The sequence below is a fragment of the Rhipicephalus microplus genome, chromosome 1, assembly GCF_043290135.1.
Source record: "Rhipicephalus microplus isolate Deutch F79 chromosome 1, USDA_Rmic, whole genome shotgun sequence".
Taxonomy (NCBI): domain Eukaryota; kingdom Metazoa; phylum Arthropoda; class Arachnida; order Ixodida; family Ixodidae; genus Rhipicephalus; species Rhipicephalus microplus.
In genome coordinates, this window is record NC_134700.1 from 28,247,056 (window position 1) to 28,265,956 (window position 18,901).

Here is an 18,901-nt window from a genome sequence, read left to right on the forward strand (position 1 = left end):
CATACCCGTGCATGTTGCAGTGCACTGCTATCCATGGAGTCTCTTTCTGCATGAACAGTCTTGTGCTTCAGCGTGCCCTGTTCTGCTTTGATTGCATTGCGTGTTTTCATCATACCCACATGTGGCGTTCCCGGCTGCACGAATGGCTACAGGAAGTGAGAGACAGCACGACATTTCTTTTGTTCCTCGCGTGTACCTGAGCAGCGAGAGGAATGGGACCACACTATTCCTCGTGCGGATAAGAAACTGCGCAGAACATCACGTGTGTGGGATATGCACTTTCATGGGGAGGACATCCTGAAGACTTCCACTCACTTCATCAATAGTAAGAAGGTACAAATCGTCAGAGGAATGTGGGACCTCGTCGGGAGATGCGTTCCACGGATATTGCCGAATTTACCCACTTACCTTTCAAACATGCGAGAAAGAAGCGAACCCTACCAGCAGTGGCCGATGACCGATGATTGGAAACAGCTTGGATTCCCATCGGCTTCCGTTATCATTGGCCAATGCCCGGAGAGCATGAGAGAAAAGTGCATGGCCTACGAGCAATATATAGGCGAGATAATAGTGAAAGCTTCAAATCTTTTTTTAAAAAGCGCGTTTTTCTTAGTTGTTTGCTCTTCTCAATAGTTAGAACGAAGCAATAGTTTTGGAAAATATCTGTGATATTCAACATGGACGCCAAGGGCTTTCCATACACATACCGTGGTTGTTGGCCAATGCTCACAGAATTTGCCTGTTCATGAAGCTTACTTACTTTTCTGTATCATATACTATTCGACAGAAATTCGTAGCATGCGAGCACGTACAAGCGGTTAATAAAGTAAAGTGGTTAGAGCGGATGTGTCCGTTTCTTTGGTAACTTTGTCGTGAAGTCAGACTAAGAGCTACCGCCTAGCCACGGGCGCTCATTTGTTCCGGTCATTAATTCAGTTCGCACTGGATTCTCTATGGAATACCTCTTTTTGGTTTCTTTTCATCCAAAAGACCAAAGTGTACCAGCAAGTGGTACACTTTGCAAGTGTACCACTTGTAAGATAGTGTGGCATTTGAACTGCACACTAGCGCGCGCATGCCGTTTGGCCCATGCACAGCCCTACTGCGCTTAAGAAAAATAGTTCACCAAAGCTCACCAAAGATAGGCAATATTCAGAAGCCCACAAATTGGAACGGCTGTAAAGCACTTACGTAATAGTACAAAAGTCATCAAAATATTGCAATTCATTTAGCTTCATGCCAATATAAACGCATGCACCGTTTATGCTCGCTTCCACATTCCACAGCGTGTTGCGTGTATGAATGCGCGCCGTATTCCCCTCGTTCGCACGTTGGGTCGACGTCACAGCCGTGCAGCAACGAGCTGTTTATTCAAGTTGAAATAGGAGGTGAGTAGATATCAGCAGTACTTGTATATGCCATTGTTCTCTCAGTGGCATATGTGAATTGGCGGTCAGGTTTACGGCGGCGAAAATAGCGCGCTTGTGTTAAGAAGCGGGCGCTGCGTAGTCCTAGCGGTAGTCCTAGCTCCTCGTCTCGGTGAGATTGAACATGGCGTAGTTACAGTCTCTTGTTACAAGTAAAAAGTGGACGTATTTGAAACGTTCTTCGGTAGAGTGCTCGAGCACCGATCCAATTAGGCGTATTTTTTTAAATTAACGATAGACTGTTTTCGGAGAAAACGTGAAATTAACTGAAACGACCCGGTTCCGAAGGACAGGCGCTCAGCCGCTGGTTGTGTATGTGGACACGTGGTGCGCGGTCATTTCTTGTTCGCTTCTGACGTGACTGCCCGCAACTGACGACGAGTGCATCTCGCTAAAGGCTGTTTCACATGCTGCGAAATCAGTGAAAAAAAAAAGCCATTCTGTTTGCTCCATTCGCTTTGTTCGCAACCGCTGCTAATGGTGGGTTCGTTTCACATGAACGCTCCGTGATTTTCGCTCTGTGACTGGGGCGGCGACTTCTTGCACGCTTCTTTCTGGAAGACACAGCAGAATTTTTCGAACGTAATGTAGTGATTTCTGCGTTATTATATCATTAGGTTTTATAGGCGGTAACGAAGGGCCCACGTGTTTCGACGTTCAAGAAGACGTCTTAATATAAATTAATTTTAAAATGCACAGCATAGGCCATCGACGCTATTTTGACGGCTTAGCCGGCCCCGCCCTATTTCGACGAGTCCCGATCAAAAATCGCTTGCGCCGTTGCGACCAGAGCGAAAAATTTCAACATGTTGGAAGCTCGCCGTGGACCGCTGCGGCGTGAGGGAAATGGCCTTTTTTTCACTGCGAGCGAATGTGCTTACTGAAAATTGCTACTTTTTGTGTTATGTGAAACGGCCTTATTGCGCCATGCGATTTAGGGATGACGCCAGAGCTTTGTTAGTTAATTCAAAATTATAAACTTGTGCGTGCGGTCATAATTAAAAAAATAAAATAGATATGAAGGCTGCTACCTTAGGCGAGAAAGTCATAGGCCATCTACCATCTAAATTTAGCCGCGCCTGTACTATATTCTTCTTTTACGAAATGCTTTGACGCAATAAGGTTCCTCGGTATTGTTGGGTCTACTTTAGTGGAATTCTACTTTTGGAAAGGAATGTTATGATAAAACTATAGCTTCAGCGACTGTGGGATTTCATTTGTCGATACTGAGACAGTTGTCATTTCAGATGTTGGCACAGTTTGAAAGTTGTGGTTAGTCTATAAGTACGCAACGTTGGCGAGTGATGCTATTCTGATTGTCATGTATTTATTCAGAATTTTCATTGTGTAATCTGTCGTAAATGATCTATTATTGCAGTATCTGACCACTACCTCCCACATGCATACGTCAATTAACTTATGGCCTTCAGTCCCCAGCAGCTGCGAAGCAACTCACCACGCCGGTGGTCAGACCTGCAACGCGGCAGAGGGTGCTACGAATCTCTGGATACGGACAGGCCGCCATTGGAACCTGAACTCGGCAACGTTTAACGCGGGAAGCTTATCTGGTGAGGCAAATCTAGCTGAACTATTCGAGGAGCTAGAGGGTGTTAAATGGGATATAATAGGGCGCCGTGAGGTTAGGACAGCTGAGGCCTATACGGTGCTACAAAATGGTCATGATGACGCTTCAGTTGAAAGCTTCTATGAAGACGTCGAATCGACAATGAGTAAGGTAAAAACACAGTATACTATACTGTGTTTAGAATGGTATGGTCTCGAATTCACCTAGACTTGAAGAAGGAACGACAGAAACTGGTATGCAAGAAGCCAATCAATGAGCAGGCTCTGAGAAGGAAAATACAGGAATTCAGAGTCTCTTCAGAACAGGTACTCGGCTCTTATTGAAGAAACCAACTTTAGCGTAGATACAGTGAACGATAATCTGACGAGTATCATTACGGAGTGTGCAGTGGAAGTTGGAGGCACGGTAGCTGGACAGGACACTGGCAAGCTTTCCTACGAAACAAAGAATCTCATTAAGAAGCATCAAAGCATGAAAGTCTCAAGGAGAACAGACAAAATAGAACTGGCAAAGTTTTCGAAGTTGATTATTAACCGAAAGGTATTTGATGTAAGAAGGAATAACATGAAGATAATTGGATCTGAAAAATGGAGGAAGCGTCAAAGTAGTGAAGAGGAAACTTGAAATATGCGAAAATTGAATGTATGCACTAAAGAACAAAAAAGGCAAAATAGCTACCAATATCAAAAGTATAGTTGAAATAGCGGAGGAGTTCTACACATATCTGTACAGTAACCGGGACAAGCACGACCCTAATAATGTAAGAACTAGCAGTAACAAAATTACACCCACCAGTAATGATAGAAGAAGTCAGAAAAGTCTTGGAGAGCATGCAAAAAGGCAAAGCTCCCGGTGAGGATCAGGTAGCATCAGATCTGCGGAAAGATGGAGGACAGATTGTGTTAGAAGAACTAGCTACCATGTTTACGAGGAGTCTCCTGACGGGAAGAGTGCCAGAATCTTGGAAAAATGGTGAAATCATCTTAATACGTAAGAAAAGAGATGACAAGGACTTGAAGAACTACAGGCCTACCAGCTTGCTCACCGTAGTATACAAGCTACTTAAAAAGGTAATTGCTAACAAAGTTAAGAAAACATCAGAATTCAATCAACCAAAGGAAGAAGCAGAATTTTAAACAGGCTACTCAACAATCGACCACAATCATACTACCAATCAGGTACTAGAGAAATGCTCAGATTACAACCAACCACTATACATAGTAGCCTTCATTGATTACGAGAAGGCGTTTGATTCAGTAGAAATATCAGCAGTCATGCAGATACTGTAGAATCAGGGTGTAGATGAAGCATCTATAAGCATCCTGGAAGAAATCTACAGGGGATCAGTTGCTACAATAGTGCTTCATAAAGAAAGCAACAGAATACCAATAAAGAAGGTTGTAAGGCCGGGGGATACCATCTCCTGAATACTCTTTACCGCGTGCTTACAGGAGGTTTTCGGAGGCCTAAAATGGGAACATTTAGGCATCAGAGTTAACAGAGAGTACATTAGTAGCCTGCAATTCGCCGATCACATTTCATTGCTGAGTAACTCAGGGGCCTAATTGCAACTCATGATTAAGGAATTAGACAAGGAGAGCAGAAAGGTGGGTCTAACAAATTAATCTGCAGAAAACGAAAGTAATGTACAACAGCCTCGGAAGAGAGCAATGCTTCGAGATGGGTGATAGTGCACTTCAAGTTGTAAAAGACTGTCTACTTAGGGCAGGTAATAACCGCGATGCCGAACCACGAGAGCGAAGTAACTAGAAGAGTAAGAATGGGGTGGAGCACATTTGGCAAGCTCTCTCAAATTATGACAGGTAGATTGCCACTATCCCTCAAGAAGAAGATTTATAACAGCTGTATCTTGCCGGTACTTAGCTGCGGAGCAGAAACCTGGAGACTTACAAAGAGGGTTCAGCTTAAATTGTGGACAACGTAGCGAGCAATGGAAAGAAAAATGGTGGGTGTAACCTTAAGGTACAACAAGAGAGCAGAGTGGATTAGGGAACGAACGTTGGTTAAGGATATCATAGTTGAAATCAAGAAGAGGAAATGGACATTGGCCGGACGCGTAGCACGTAGGCAGGATAATCGCTGGTCATTAAGAGTAACTAACTGGATTCCCAGGAAAGGCAAGTGGGTTAGGGGGAGACGGAAGGTTAGGTGGGCAGATGAAATTAAGAATTTTGCGGGTGTAAATTGGCAGCAGCAAGCACAGGACCGAGTTAACAGGCTGAACATGGGAGAAGCCTCTGTACTGGAGTGGATGTTGTCAGGCTGATGATGATTTATCATCATCTAAATGTATTATGTGTTCATATATCGGTTCTATTTTCTTGCATGGAGGGAGTGCTGCTCGTCAGACACAAAAACACATGATTCTTCCAGTTCTTCAACACAATCTTTAGGAAATTTGCGCCGAAAATACTGCTTGAAAAAAATACTTGTGCCTAAACACTTACTGGGTTTTGTGAATTTTATTCACAATTTTCTACAGCGAAGGCAGTCTTTTGCCTGTCCACCTACTTAGTAGAATGTCCAATGAATACTTTGATGAATTGATGCTATTTTGTTTTGGCAAGGTTATCCTTCTGTTGGCACCACAAGCACTGCATATAGTAGACTTTTTCAAAGCTTCTAAACATGTATTACATTTATCAACTTTCTAATTTATGTATTGCTTTTTTTACAGCTCAGCTATTCGTCCCTGAAGAATGTCAGCAGTGCTGAACATGGTGTGCACAAAAAGCTCCATCATATTGTACTAATGTGGTTACAAAGAAGTACTGGTGGGCTGCTGAGATCAATTTTCCATTTAAAAGCCTGCAAATGTGCGGCTGATTCTGCTTGGTGAGCATCAACAGAAAACCAATAAATTGGTTTTGCTTTGCTGTTTGTTGTCAACATACTTATAAATTTTTGTTATGTCAACGCTGTGATATTTTGGTTGCTGTTCTTTGCGAAGTGTTACACTATGACAAGAGTATTACGCATACTGCATCACTGATGTTTGTTTGAAAGCTTGACCTACTAATACATTTTTTTCCAGTTTTATATGCTGCCCTCCTGAAAAAAGCCAACTTCTGCCATCTGGAGCAAGATGAAACATTGAAACAGTTTCACTGCCACCATATTGTCAAGGGATCATGACGTGGCCGAAGACAGGAGACTTTGTGTTGGAATTTAACTGTTTATTTGGGCGAACCTGTGCCCGGTAAGTGGAAAGTCCGATTACAGTAGCAGACTTCGACTTACAGCGGCGAACGGAGCGTCGGCCGTCGATCAACTACTGACAAGCGGCGAAGCGCGTCGGCATTTATACTCTCGCCATGGAATGTTCTAGCGTTATCGCTGGCGGTGGCGTAGGTTCCAGAATAATCTGTACTGTTCGCAGAGTGGGCGTTATCTTATCGAAATGATCTACTACAGTCCGGAAGCTTCTCGAAAACTGCAGGCGCGGTTTGCGCTGAGAAGTGTGTAGTGTTTTGGGATGATAACAAAACTTCGGAAATGGAACGCGTGGCATTGCCCCCTCGGAAAAAGGCATCGTGGCGATGCTTTAATTAAAGATGAAGGTACAACAATAATTCAAGAATGTACAATGAATCAATTACGATACAATATAATACAAAAACACCATTTCAGTTTGTTAATGCACCTGAAACGGTTTGAGTCGCGCGACATGGACGACTTCAGGTCGCGATCGGCGCCGTTGAGAGTTTGTGATGCCGCCGGGGACAACCTCGTAATCAAGTGGGCCGAGACGTCGAACCACTCTCTATGGTTTGAAGTACCGTCGCAGAAGCTTTTCAATTGATCCACGTCGGCGTATCGGCGTCCACACCCAAACACGTTCACCGGGCTGGTATTGCACGAAGCGTCGACGAAGATTGTAACGGCGACTGTCGGTCACCTGTTGATTCTTGATATGAAGATGCGCGAGTTGTCGGGCTTCTTTGGTGCGTTGATGGCACTCACTCACATTGAGGTTTTCTTCGTCGGTGACGTTGGGTAACATGGCATTGAGCGTCGTTGCCGGGCTCCTTCCGTAGATCAATTTGCATGGAGATATCTGCGTCGTCTTCTGCACTGCCGTGTTGTATGCGAAGGTCACATACGAAAGAATTGCGTCCCACGTCTTGTGTTCGACATTGACGTACATTGCCAGCATGTCGGCAATCGTCTTGTTAAGCCGCTCGGTGAGGCTGTTGGTCTGTGGGTGTTACGCTGTTGTCCGGCGGTGGTTTGTCTGGCTGTATGCCGAGATCACTTGAGTTAGGTCAGCAGTAAATGCCGTTCCTCTGACGGTGATAAGGACCTCCAGGGCACCGTGACGTAGGACGATATTTTCGACGAAGAACTTAGCTACCTCCGATGCACTGCCTTTTGGCAGGGCTTTTGTCTCAGCATAGCGGGTGAGGTAGTCGGTAGCTACCACGATCCACTTGTTTCCGAAAGCCGACGTCGGGAACGGCCCCAGTAGGTCCATACCAATCTGCTGGAAAAGTCGGCAAGGTGGTTCAATTGGCTACAGAAGTCCCGCGGGCGTTGTCGGTGGTGTCTTGCGTCGCTGACAGTCCCGGCATGTTTTCACATAACGAGTGACGTCGGTGGTAAGATGTCGCCAGTACTACCTTTCTTGTATTCTCGCGAGCGTGCGAGAAACACCGAGGTCCCTGCTGCCGGATCGTCGTGGAGAGCCTGCAGGAGTTCTGGTCACAGAGCTGAAGGCACCACAAAGAGGTACTTTGCTCGAAGCGGTGAAAAGTTTTTTCTTTTGGAGAAGACCGTTTCGCAGGAAAAACGACGCAAATGCGCGCTTGAATACCTTCGGGACTTCGGCGGTTCGCCTTCGTGGTATGCTATTAGGGCCTTAAGTTCCGGGTCGGCCCGCTGTTGTTCAGCGAAGTCGTCGGCAGTTACCGTTCCCAAGAAGTAGTCGTCATCCGGGTCGTCGGGTGGTGGTTGGTCGACAGGCGCGCGTGAGAGAGAGTCGGCGTCGGGGTGATTTTTGCCGGACTTGTAGATGACGGTAATGTCATATTGTTGAAGTCTCAGGCTCCATCGTGCGAGGCGACCTGAAAGGTCCTTCAGGTTGGCTAGCCAACACAAGGCGTGGTGGTCGCCCACAACTTTGAAGGGCCTGCCGTAGAGGTAGGGGCGAAATTTTGACGTAGCCCAGGTGATGGCGAAGCACTCCTTTTCTGTTGTGGAATAATTGGCTTCTGCTTTGGATAGTGATCGGCTGGCGTAACTAATAACCCTTTCAAGTCCGTCAGCCCTCTGCAAAAGAACGGCGCCAAGACCTACGCTGCTTGTGTCAGTGTGTATTTCTGTCTCGGCAAATTCGTCGAAATGGGCAAGTAACGGAGGCGTCTGTAGGCGATGTTTAAGCTCCTGGAAAGCGTGTTCCTGTGGCATTTCTCACTTGAACTCCACGTCCGCCTTGGTAAGGTTAGTGAGAGGATCGGCGATGCGGGCGAAGTTTTTCACGAACCGCCTATAATTGGCGCACAGGCCCAGAAATCGGCGCACCGCCTTCTTGCCAGTGGGTGGCGGGAAGTCGGCAATGGCGGCTGTTGTGGATCGGGACAAACTCCAGACTTGCTAATAACGTTCCCCAGAAACAAGATCTCCTCGTACGCAAATCTGCACTTTTCTGGCTTCAGTGTGAGTCCGGACATCTTGATGGCTTGAAGTATAGCTTCAAGGCACCGAAGATGCTCATCAAAACTCGAGGAAAACACGACAACGTCGTCCAAATGCACAAGGCAAGTGTGCCACTTAAATCCTGCCAGTACTGTATCGATAACGCGTTGAAAAGTTGCGGGCGCTGAACAAAGACCGAAGGGCATCACCTCAAACTCGAAGAGGCCGTCCGGTGTTATAAACGCCGTCTTCTCTCGGTCTCTTTCGTCGACTTCGATTTGCCAATAGCCAGTCTTGAGGTCCATTGACGAAAAGTACTTGGCGTTATGGAGCCGATCAAGTGCATCGTCTATTCGTGGCAGAGGATACACGTCCTTTCTTATGATTTTGTTCGGGTGGCGATAATCGACGTAGAAACGTAGGGTCCCATCCTTTTTCTTAACTAACATCACGGGGGATGCCCATGGACTCTTGGACGACTGTATAATGTCATACCGCAGCACTTCATCAACTTGTCTCTTTATAGCCTCACGTTCTCGCGTCGAAACCCTGTACGGACTCTGACGGAGTGGTCTGGCATTTTCTTCGGTTATGATGCGATGTTTCGTGATTGGGGTCTGCCGAACTTTTGATGACGACGAAAAGCAATCCTCGTATTGCAGGAGCAAGGCCTTGAGCTGTTCTTGCCTATGGTTCGGAAGTCTGGGATTGACATCGAAAGCTATGGGAGGGGCTTGGTTCCTCTGAGCAGGTTCCGCTGAATCGGCGACGGCGAAAGCAGTGGTGGCTTCGACGATTTCTTCGATGTATGCGACCGTTGTTCCTTTGTTCGCATGCTTGTACTCAATGCTGAAACTCGTGAGCATAACCGTTGTCTTGGCTCCCCGCAGCTCCGCAACTCCTCTTGCAACGCAAATATTTCGGGTGACCAACAGATGCTGACTGCCTTCAACGACGCCTTCCAAGTCAGGTGATTTAGGAACGCCGAATGAAATAATGACGCTTGAGCGAGGCGTAATGGTGACTTGTTCTTCTAGCACATTCAAGGCATGGTTTCCTGACAGCGTGCGCAGCGGTAGTGCTTCTTCTGTGGATAACGTTATCGACTTTGTTCTTAGGTTGATGACAGCACCATGGAGGCATAAGAAGTCCATGCCAAGGATGACATTTCTCGAGCAACGCTGTAAGACTACGAAGTCTGTAGGATAAATATGGTCGTTACTGGTGACTCTCGCTGTGCAGATTCCTGCCGGCGTTACGAGATGACCTCCAGCTGGGCGGATTTCAGGGCCTTCCCAAGCTGTCTTAACTTTCTTTAACTTCGTGGCGAACGACCCACTGATGACGGTGTAGTCGGCTCCAGTATCGACGAGAGCGGTCACACTGTGGCCGTCGATAAGAACGTCGAGGTCGCTAGTTCGCCATCTCGCATTACAGTTAGGGCGTGGCGTCGGTTCATGGCTGCGTCGGCTTGTTCCGCTGCTTCCATGTTGTTTCGTCAGGGAACCTTCGGTAAGTGAGGTTTCGCCGTCAAGCCTTTTCTTGGTTGGCGTTGTGTTCGGAAAGCTCCGTTGCGGCGTCGTCGTCGTCGGAGGATCTTCGGTAGTTCGTCGCACAGCAACCGCACCTCCATCGATTTCTGCCCTTAGTTTCCCGGATACGGGCTAAGAGACCGGCCCCGCGTAGGGCCAGAGTACTGCCGGTGGTGCGGTGACGTGCGGCGGCTGGGCGACGGTGAACGGGAAGGGTTTCGTTGTGTCCACTTAGTTTCTGTCAGGTAGTCGGCGATGTCACGTGGCCGTTCTCCTTGCTGTGGACGCGGTGCATTGACGGTGAAGCAACGCAGTCCCATCTGTCGGTACTGGCGACGGCAGTATGTGTGTCCAGCCTCGCCGCAGTGGTAGCAGAGTGGGTGATGGTCAGGGGTGCGCCAGACGTCAGTCTTCCTCGGCGCACTGCACTGGGCGGCTGGCGAACGGTAGGGCGTCGGTTGGAGTGGTGGCGGCGGTGGCGTCTGGCGACGTAAGTGCGATGGGGCAGCGTTTTGGCGTGCACGTGGAGGAGGGGCGTGGCAGCGGGCTGCAGCAGCATGGCTCATGGCTTGCAGCTGAGGCTCTTGAGACAGGGGAACGCCCAGCGATGGCTGGATCTCCTGGCGTACGACATCCGCGATGGATTCCACGTGAGGCTGCGCTGAAGTAAGTAATTTTCGCAGCTCTTCTTGCACGATCGCTCGGATCGTATCACGCAAGTCAGTGGTTCCAAGCCCTTGAATGCCGGCGTAGCTTGTAGACGAGAAGCTACGGTTATATTGCCACGTGCGCATCTCGAGCGTCTTCTCTATCGTAGATGCTTCCTAAATAAATTTGGCGACCGTGTTTGGCGGGTTTCTGATAACCCCGGCGAAAAGTTCCTGCTTTACTCCTCGCATGAGCAGACGAACCCTCTTCTTCTCGGACATGTCAGAGTCAGCGTGGTGGAAAACTTTAATCATATCTTCCGTGAATAGCGCCACGTTTTCGTTTGGCATCTGCATGCGGGTTTAGAGAAGAGCTGCGGCCTTCTCCTTGCGCACCACACTTGCGAAAGTCGTGAGCAGCCTGGCGTGAAAGACGTCCCACGTTGTAAGGCTTCACTCTTGATTCTCGAACCAGGTCCAAGCAGCATCTTCTAAGGCGAAATACACATGCCGGTGCTTGTCATCGTCTGTCCAGTCAGTGAAGGCGGCGACGTGGTAGACCTTTTCGATCCAGCTTTCCGGGTCTTCCAGTGGCAAACCGCAAGTAGTTGATGGCTCTTTGGGTTGTCGGAGCAGGAGTGGTGCAGGCTTCACGGGGGCGGTCATTGTTGCAGTAGTTCATGTCGGGATCCGGATTTGCTTGGCTGCTTCAGGAAGGGGCCCGTACTCTGGTTGTAGTCCCCTCTGCCGGCGGCTTGCTCGCTGTTCAAGGTTAGCATCCGTGTCTTCTTTGCCGCTTGGGCAGGGGCCGCGGCTTGAAGGGGGCGTCCGGAAAATTAAAGAAGCAGCACTTCCACCAGATGTCACGGGGTCGTGACGTGGCCGAAGACAGGAGACTTTGTGTTGGAATTTAACTGTTTATTTGGGCAAACCTGTTTGTTTGGGCAAACGGAAAGTCCGATTACGGTAGCAGTCTTGGACTTATAGCGGCAAACAGAGCGTGGGCCTTCGATCAACAACTGACAAGCAGCGAAGCGCGTCGACATTTGCACTCTTGCCGTGGAATGTTCTAGCGTTATCGCTGGCGGTGGCGTAGGTTCCAGAATAATCTGTACCGTTCGCAGAGTGGGCGTTATCTTATTTATTTATTTATTTACAATGCTGCTACTCTCCTTCGAGAGCGTGGCAGTTGGGCAATACAGTAATTTTTCACACACACAAAAAAGGATGTAGACGTAAAAACATGCAAGCATAATAACAGGACATGAGGATCATATAACCATTGAGCAGTACAGAAGTTAAACGTTAATTATGTTATTATTACACAATGTATGCAATAAAAGAAGATACAAAGCAAGTTAGAGCCATTATACAGAGCTGAAACCACGCCAAAAGGCGATAGAAATAAAATACATGATTGAAGAAAGGAACTTATGTTAGCATTGGTACCGTAAGGGAAAACATAAATGGAACAGTTGTGACAGGAATAGCAAGCACTGAAAGCATACTTCAAAAATAGCTATACTACTGTGAAAGGAACATTGAAAAAGGTGTTGCTTTAACTAACGAACAGCAGATCTGGACAGGTGCGCCTGCATGCGAATAAACTGTTATGTGCGCCCAGTTTTTTCTATCTGTGCAATAAATTCTGATAGCGATTGGGAGTTTGTGATAGTGGCATCAAGTAGGTTCCATTCCGCTATCGCGCGCGGGAAGAATGAGTACTTAAACGTGTCGTTCCTACATGCGTATTCTGAAAACGTGCGCGCATGTTTATTGCGAGTTTGCCTAGCCTGTGAAAATGAAAGGTATTCGGATGAATCTATCTTGTAGTTATTTTTTACTAGCTGGAAAAGGAATTTTAACTGAGCGTGTTTCGCTCTTGTGGACAGCGTTTGTAAACCTGACTGAGTTAAAAGATGTGTTGGGGAATATGTGCGTCTATATTTGTTGTAAATAAATCTTACAGCTCTCCTTCGTATTGCTTCTAGTTTGGTTATATTAGCCAGCGAATACGGAAACCAGACAGTGTTTGCATATTCTAAAACTGGTCTTACGAATGATGTGTAAGCTAGCAGCTTCGTTGGCGTTGTTGAGAGCGCTAGAGTTCGTTTTAAGAAGAATAGTTTGCGTAGTGCCTTCAAAGCTATATTAGCGATGTGTTTGTCCCATTTCAGATCAGAAGTCAGTGTAACTCCTAGATATTTATGTTCCTCAACTTTATTGAGAAGTGTGTTATTCATGGTGTATGGGAAGTTGGATGGTTTTGTTTTTCTGCTTACGGTCATTATCCCTAATTTTTGTGTATTTATTTTCATCTGCCATTTAGAGCACCAATTAGCCATGACAGCTAGAGAATCATTAAGCATAACGTGATCGTTGTAATGATTAATTTCTCTATAGATAACACAGTCGTCCGCAAATAGCTTGATGCTGCAAGTGATGTTAGCAGTGATATCATTAATATAGAGGAAGAAAAGCAATGGCCCAAGTACCGAGCCTTGGGGAACGCCGGATGTTACTGCTACTGTGTTAGAAGACATCTGTTCATAGACTACAAATTGTGACCTGTTAAATAAAAAAGCTTTTATCCAAGCGTGAAGTTCTCCTATTCCGAAAAAGTTTTCTACTTTAGCTATTAGTTTGCTGTGGCATACACAGTCAAAAGCCTTAGATAGGTCAAGTAGAATTAAGTCAGTTTGACCACGGTTATTAACTGTAATGGCAAGTTCGTGAACTAGTTCAGTAAGTTGAGTTACCGTCGATAAACGACTTCGAAAACCATGTTGGTTAGGGGAGAAAAAATCTATGTGCTCTAGAAATACTGTCATGTGTTTTAAGATTATGTGTTCGAGTAGCTTACATGATGTGTTGGTCAATGAAATAGGTCTGAGATTTGAAAATTGTGTTGCGTCTCCTCCTTTATGGATCGGTATCACCTTTGCGATCTTCCAATCGTGAGGTAGTTGTGAAGTCGTGAGTGATTGTCGGAAAATGAGACCAAGATATTTGCTACACCATTCTGCATATCTCTTCAGGAAACTGTTCGGTATATCGTCTGGTCCACTACTTTTCTTGGTGTCGAGCTTAAGTAGCAGGTTGAAAATCCCAGCATCAGCGATGTCTAATTGGTCGACTTTCGTACGATGTTGCTCTTCTATTGGCGGTATAACGTTATCATCAACGGTAAACACCGATCGAAAAAAATCGTTATATGCGTTGGCCTTAACAGTTTTTTCTTCTGGAAGGAGATGCGATGCTGCTGTTTTAGTGGCGCGAAAGTGATTCCAGAACCTGCAGGGATGATTTAGAAGGAACGTAGGTAGTGTCTCGTCAAAGTAGCGTTGTTTAGCAAGCTTAGCTTTGTGCTTAAATTCCGCGATGGCATCCGGTAGCTTTCGAATTCTGGATTCTCGCCCGCCTTTTGTTTTTATTGTTCTACGTAACCTTTTTAAACGTCGCTTCGCCTGAATAACTTTGCGCGTGATTCATGGATTATTTTTTGGCGGGCGTTTGACTTTTGTAGGTATGTGGTGAGCGATACAAAAACGTACGACAGATTTGAAGTGAAGCCAAAGAGAATCGACATCTACTGATGTATTCAACCCCATTTCTGAGAAATACAGGAATTCATGAGCGAGATGAGTTAGTATGCTATCGTCATCAGCGTTTGTGAAGTTTGTTACAACGGATACAGAAGAATGAGTGGTCATGGTGCCACCAAGAGGAACTACGCACACTGGTACGTCGTGGTCAGATATTCTGCGGGTTACATCAATTCTTGTGCGGTTTATGTCGAAATGGTCGCTGAAAAATAGTAGGTCAAGTATGTTCTCAGTTACTCTCTGCGAGCGAGTAGGCTGCGAAACGACCTGATGAAGACTGAAGGCTAGCATGAGGTCAAATAACACATCCGAAGCTGATAACGTATAGCACATACTATCCCAGTTAATGTCTGGAAGATTAAAATCACCCATGAGTACAACACGTGAACTGTAAGCATGACGTTGCATGTAATCATGAATTGCACTGATAGAATCGTCACCCGAGTTTGGGCTTCGATAAACACAACCTAACAATAGGCTGGTACCGTCACAAAGTAGTTTACAAAAAACCGCTTCAGCATTTTGTACCTCTGGAAGGGCCACGAAAGAGAGGCCTTTTCTTATCAATATTGCCACCCCACCACCACGTGTGGGGCGATCTTTTCGGATCACGGAATAGTTGGGTGGCGTAAATTCATGATCTAAAGCATCAGGTGTGAGCCACGTTTCTGTGACGGCTGCTAAGTGAGGCTCATAATTGATGATCAAATTTTCAAGAGGTTCAGGCTTATTAATTACGCTTCTAGAATTCACTGTGAGAAGTGTTAGTTCGCCTATTTTGCAGCACGGCGAGTAGTGGCTCCCTTTTTTGTTTGGTCGCCGGGTACGTTCGTCGTTCTCGTTACACGGGCTGTTTCTGAGGCAGCTTCCGCATGTTTTTTCTTAAGCGGAACCTTGTCATCCTTTTCGTTGCTCCAGACATAGGCATGATTATTAATATACAGCTTGTCAAAAACTGAGGAAACCTTTTTGTTATTTTCTCGATTTGCCTCCGCACTATTCCAAAGTTTTCTCCGAATTTCACGTACTCGTTTCGAAAAGTCTTCTCCGATAGATAGGCTTTTCCCACGAAGTTTATGTCCCCGTTTTAATATTGAAAATTTCTCTCTTGAGTCTAGCAGCTTGAGAATTACGGGCCTAGTTTTGTTTGGCTGGGCTCTACCGATGCGATGTATGCGTTCAATTGCTGCAGGTTTTAATTCTAGGGTGTCTTCAATTATGTTTTTGTTCACTGCACATTCAAGTGTCAAGGGAGTCTCGCCTTTTACCTCGGGAAAGCCATATATTATCAGGTTAGCTCGACTGCTGCGATTCTCTAAATCGTCAATATTTTCTTGCATAGATTATATTACCATTTTCATATTTGCTATTTGTTGTTGACATGAATCCACTTTTTCTTCTAGCCTCGCGAGCGAGTCTAGTTTCTCGTCGATTTTAGGTAGGCGGCTTTCCTTTGTCTCTTTGATATCTGCCGCGATTTCTTTTAATTGCTGGCTGATGTCAGGGCCTGGATCGTCTCAATGCCTCCGCCCAGCAGTAAAAGTTTAAGAGTTGGTACAGCATGGTCAATCACAACAGCACATATCGAAATGATCTACTACAGTCCGGAAGCTTCTCGAAAACTGCAGGCGCGGTTTCCACTGAGAATTGTGTAGTGTTTTGGGACGATAACAATACTTGGGAAACGGAACGCGTGGCAATATTAACCACTTAAACATTGCGTAATCTTAATTCCTGCTCTATCAGCTTGTTGATTTGTGGGAGCTGGGAGCCAGAGCACATAACCAATTTCATCGTTTAAACAGTCAGCTGTACGACTAAGCGACAGGACTGCTCAAAAATGAGCATTTAAATAAAATAATACATTGACAACAGAACCTACACGACAAAAATAACCTTCGTATATAAAGATGCATTTACTACCTCAGTAATGTTTATAAATATAAAAGTACGTACATACAAGAAAGAAACAGGGACGCCAAACAGTGCTTCTGTGCCGATGCTGCTTCCAGAATGCTATCAGTTAAAGAAAATACCTTTTTCCTTTTTTCAAAGCGAGAGAATATATGCTCATACTTGTGCCAGGATGAACGAATTTTTTTTCAATTGTCTTCATTTAAAAATGAATCATGCAGTCCAACATTATTTTCTTCCCGTCTGTGCAGGTGCTGTCATCCTCATATTCATGCATAACCTATTAGTTTCCCAACAAATGTTCCTACTGTGTGTGTATTGTTGAAAATTGGGGAAAGCAGTTGCTTAAGAGATGGCTTATTAAAGAACAGGACTTCATGTTTTTGTCTCCCACTTTCCAGATGAGACATACTCTGTTCATAAAACTGACGCAGCTATTGCGGACGTAACAAAAGGATGGCTCGTGTTTGCTTCAGATCAAGAAGGGGCACCTATGCGAGAAGGCATGCCACTACGATGGACGACTTCATGATAAGCCCCAGCAACACTTCAGAATCACAAGAGTTTGCGAAATGGAAAAAAAGGCATATTGCCTTCTATATATTTCGTGTAAAATAATCCTGAGGCTCTAACAATAAAAGAAATGGTCTTGTTACTTCCCTTGGGGGGAGGAAGGGAACATAAAAATATAGAATAAAATAGCTGGTGCATCAAATTGTAGTCAAGACAATAAAATGGCAGCATATCCACGGAGTGAATGATGGAGAGTGGGGCGAAGTATTTGTCCGTCCACTCGTTGTTGCTTCCGTCCGTCTATGCATCCATCTGCCCGTCCATGCGTGCTTCTGTTCGTGCGTCCATCCCTGCGTTCGTCCATGCATCCGTCCCTGCGTCCGTTCATTTGTCCATCCATGCATCTGTCTGTGTGTCCGTTTGTCAAGTACCACCATTCAACACGCTAAGTACCACCATGTCGCATCATTTCATCATATATTCCGAATATATAAGCACCACCATTAAGCGGACATTCCAAGGACTAAATGAGAGGTGGCACACGCACACTTTCTCATGGCTTGCGCTTCGGGTCTACTTCCCATCTTTAACCACCTCCAGTTCATGGTATATACTAGTTGACTGTATTTATGGCACTGCGGCCCAACGCTCGCTAAACCTTTCTAAAACCAAGGAGGTTACGCCCAACGAGTATAACGTAGCAACCTTTTCCTCTCAGACAGTGCTCAATGTACATGCCAATGGCTGCTAATGGGCATCGCAGCGTGTGCGCTGACTGAAAGCCGTATGCTCTTGTCTCTCATTCCCAATTAGCAGCCATTGGCATGTGCATTCATCACTATTCTTGTTGTTCAACAACGCACATAAGAAATATCTCACCGGCACCACCTTGGAGGTCAAAATGTTATACTTGTTACATACTACAGCGGCAATGAGGGACGAACGGGTGCCGCTATAAGAAGCTTCGCCCCTAAAAAAATAAATGACCCAGAAATTGCATTGGCCAAATGGTTGGCTCCCTTGCCAGGAACATGCGTGGCTATTGTATGGTAATCCAACGCAGTGTCAACCATGGAAAGGGGGGTTTCCAATGATTTTCCAAGCGCTGCCTTCCTTTGCTTGGCCAATGGTAGGTTTGCCACACTTCCCAAGCACATACTTCTCTTGGCCCCCAATAACTTCCGAAGCATGGACAGATTGACCATTGATGATTTACCATGCTTGGCCCAAGCAACTTTTGCCAGTTGGGAAAGCTGCGCGATAGGAGTCGGGTATTTTTCAGAATATCATCGGTGAAAAAGAACAGACTATCTTCGAGCATGGAGCTCGAAGACGGGGAAGTAAGTTCCGACATGCCGTCAATCAGTGGCGTCATAATTTTGCTTAAAGACATCGAAAAAGATTGTTTGCATGCTCCATGCTGGCCGAAAGTTGTTGAGAATGGCGAGACAAGCCGTCTTGTGGTGTTTCTAGTGCTCAAAGAAAAAAAACGAAATTTGTGGAGATATGCGTAGTCGTCGCAGACGACATGACAGTCACTATTAGCAACCGTCGCCATCTATTAGTCAAGTCATCCGGCAATGCAGATAATATCATCTAACTGGCTGAACTTCTGGAAGAGATACAAAAGCTGAAACTGTGTTCATGTTGTCCCAATGCGTCAGCAGGCAGCCTCGTGAGTAATCACTACGAAGTGCCCACCGATACCGCAAAGTGCGATCCCTGCTGGAAGCTTTGGCTTGAGCTGTGTAAACAGGTTTCATTAGAATAACTCAAGAAGAAGCAGAGGGAAGACTTGCTTAAGGAAGGCGCTGCACGCGCAGCTTTTCGACTGTCTAAGCTGCTGAAGAATGTGACTAACATGAAGAGAACCAGAAAAAGCCACGGGATTGCGCCACACAGTTGTAATTTATTTTAAGGCACGAAAAGCACAGTCACAAGAGAGGATACAAGATATCGTAGTTGGGTTTTTCACGCCTAAGCATTGATTGCGAACGCACACCATCTAGCAACTAATGGGCAG

General features: G+C 45.9%; 1 long non-coding RNA gene across 1 annotated transcript; it reads left to right on the top strand.

The window, feature by feature from the left end:
• Window positions 1–2,716: 2,716 nt before the first annotated feature.
• Window positions 2,717–17,083, top strand: LOC142767683 (uncharacterized). Its single transcript, XR_012885104.1, has 4 exons — window positions 2,717–2,995; window positions 5,711–5,868; window positions 6,068–6,232; window positions 16,767–17,083. It is a non-coding gene; the product is annotated as an uncharacterized LOC142767683 (long non-coding RNA).
• Window positions 17,084–18,901: the final 1,818 nt, after the last annotated feature.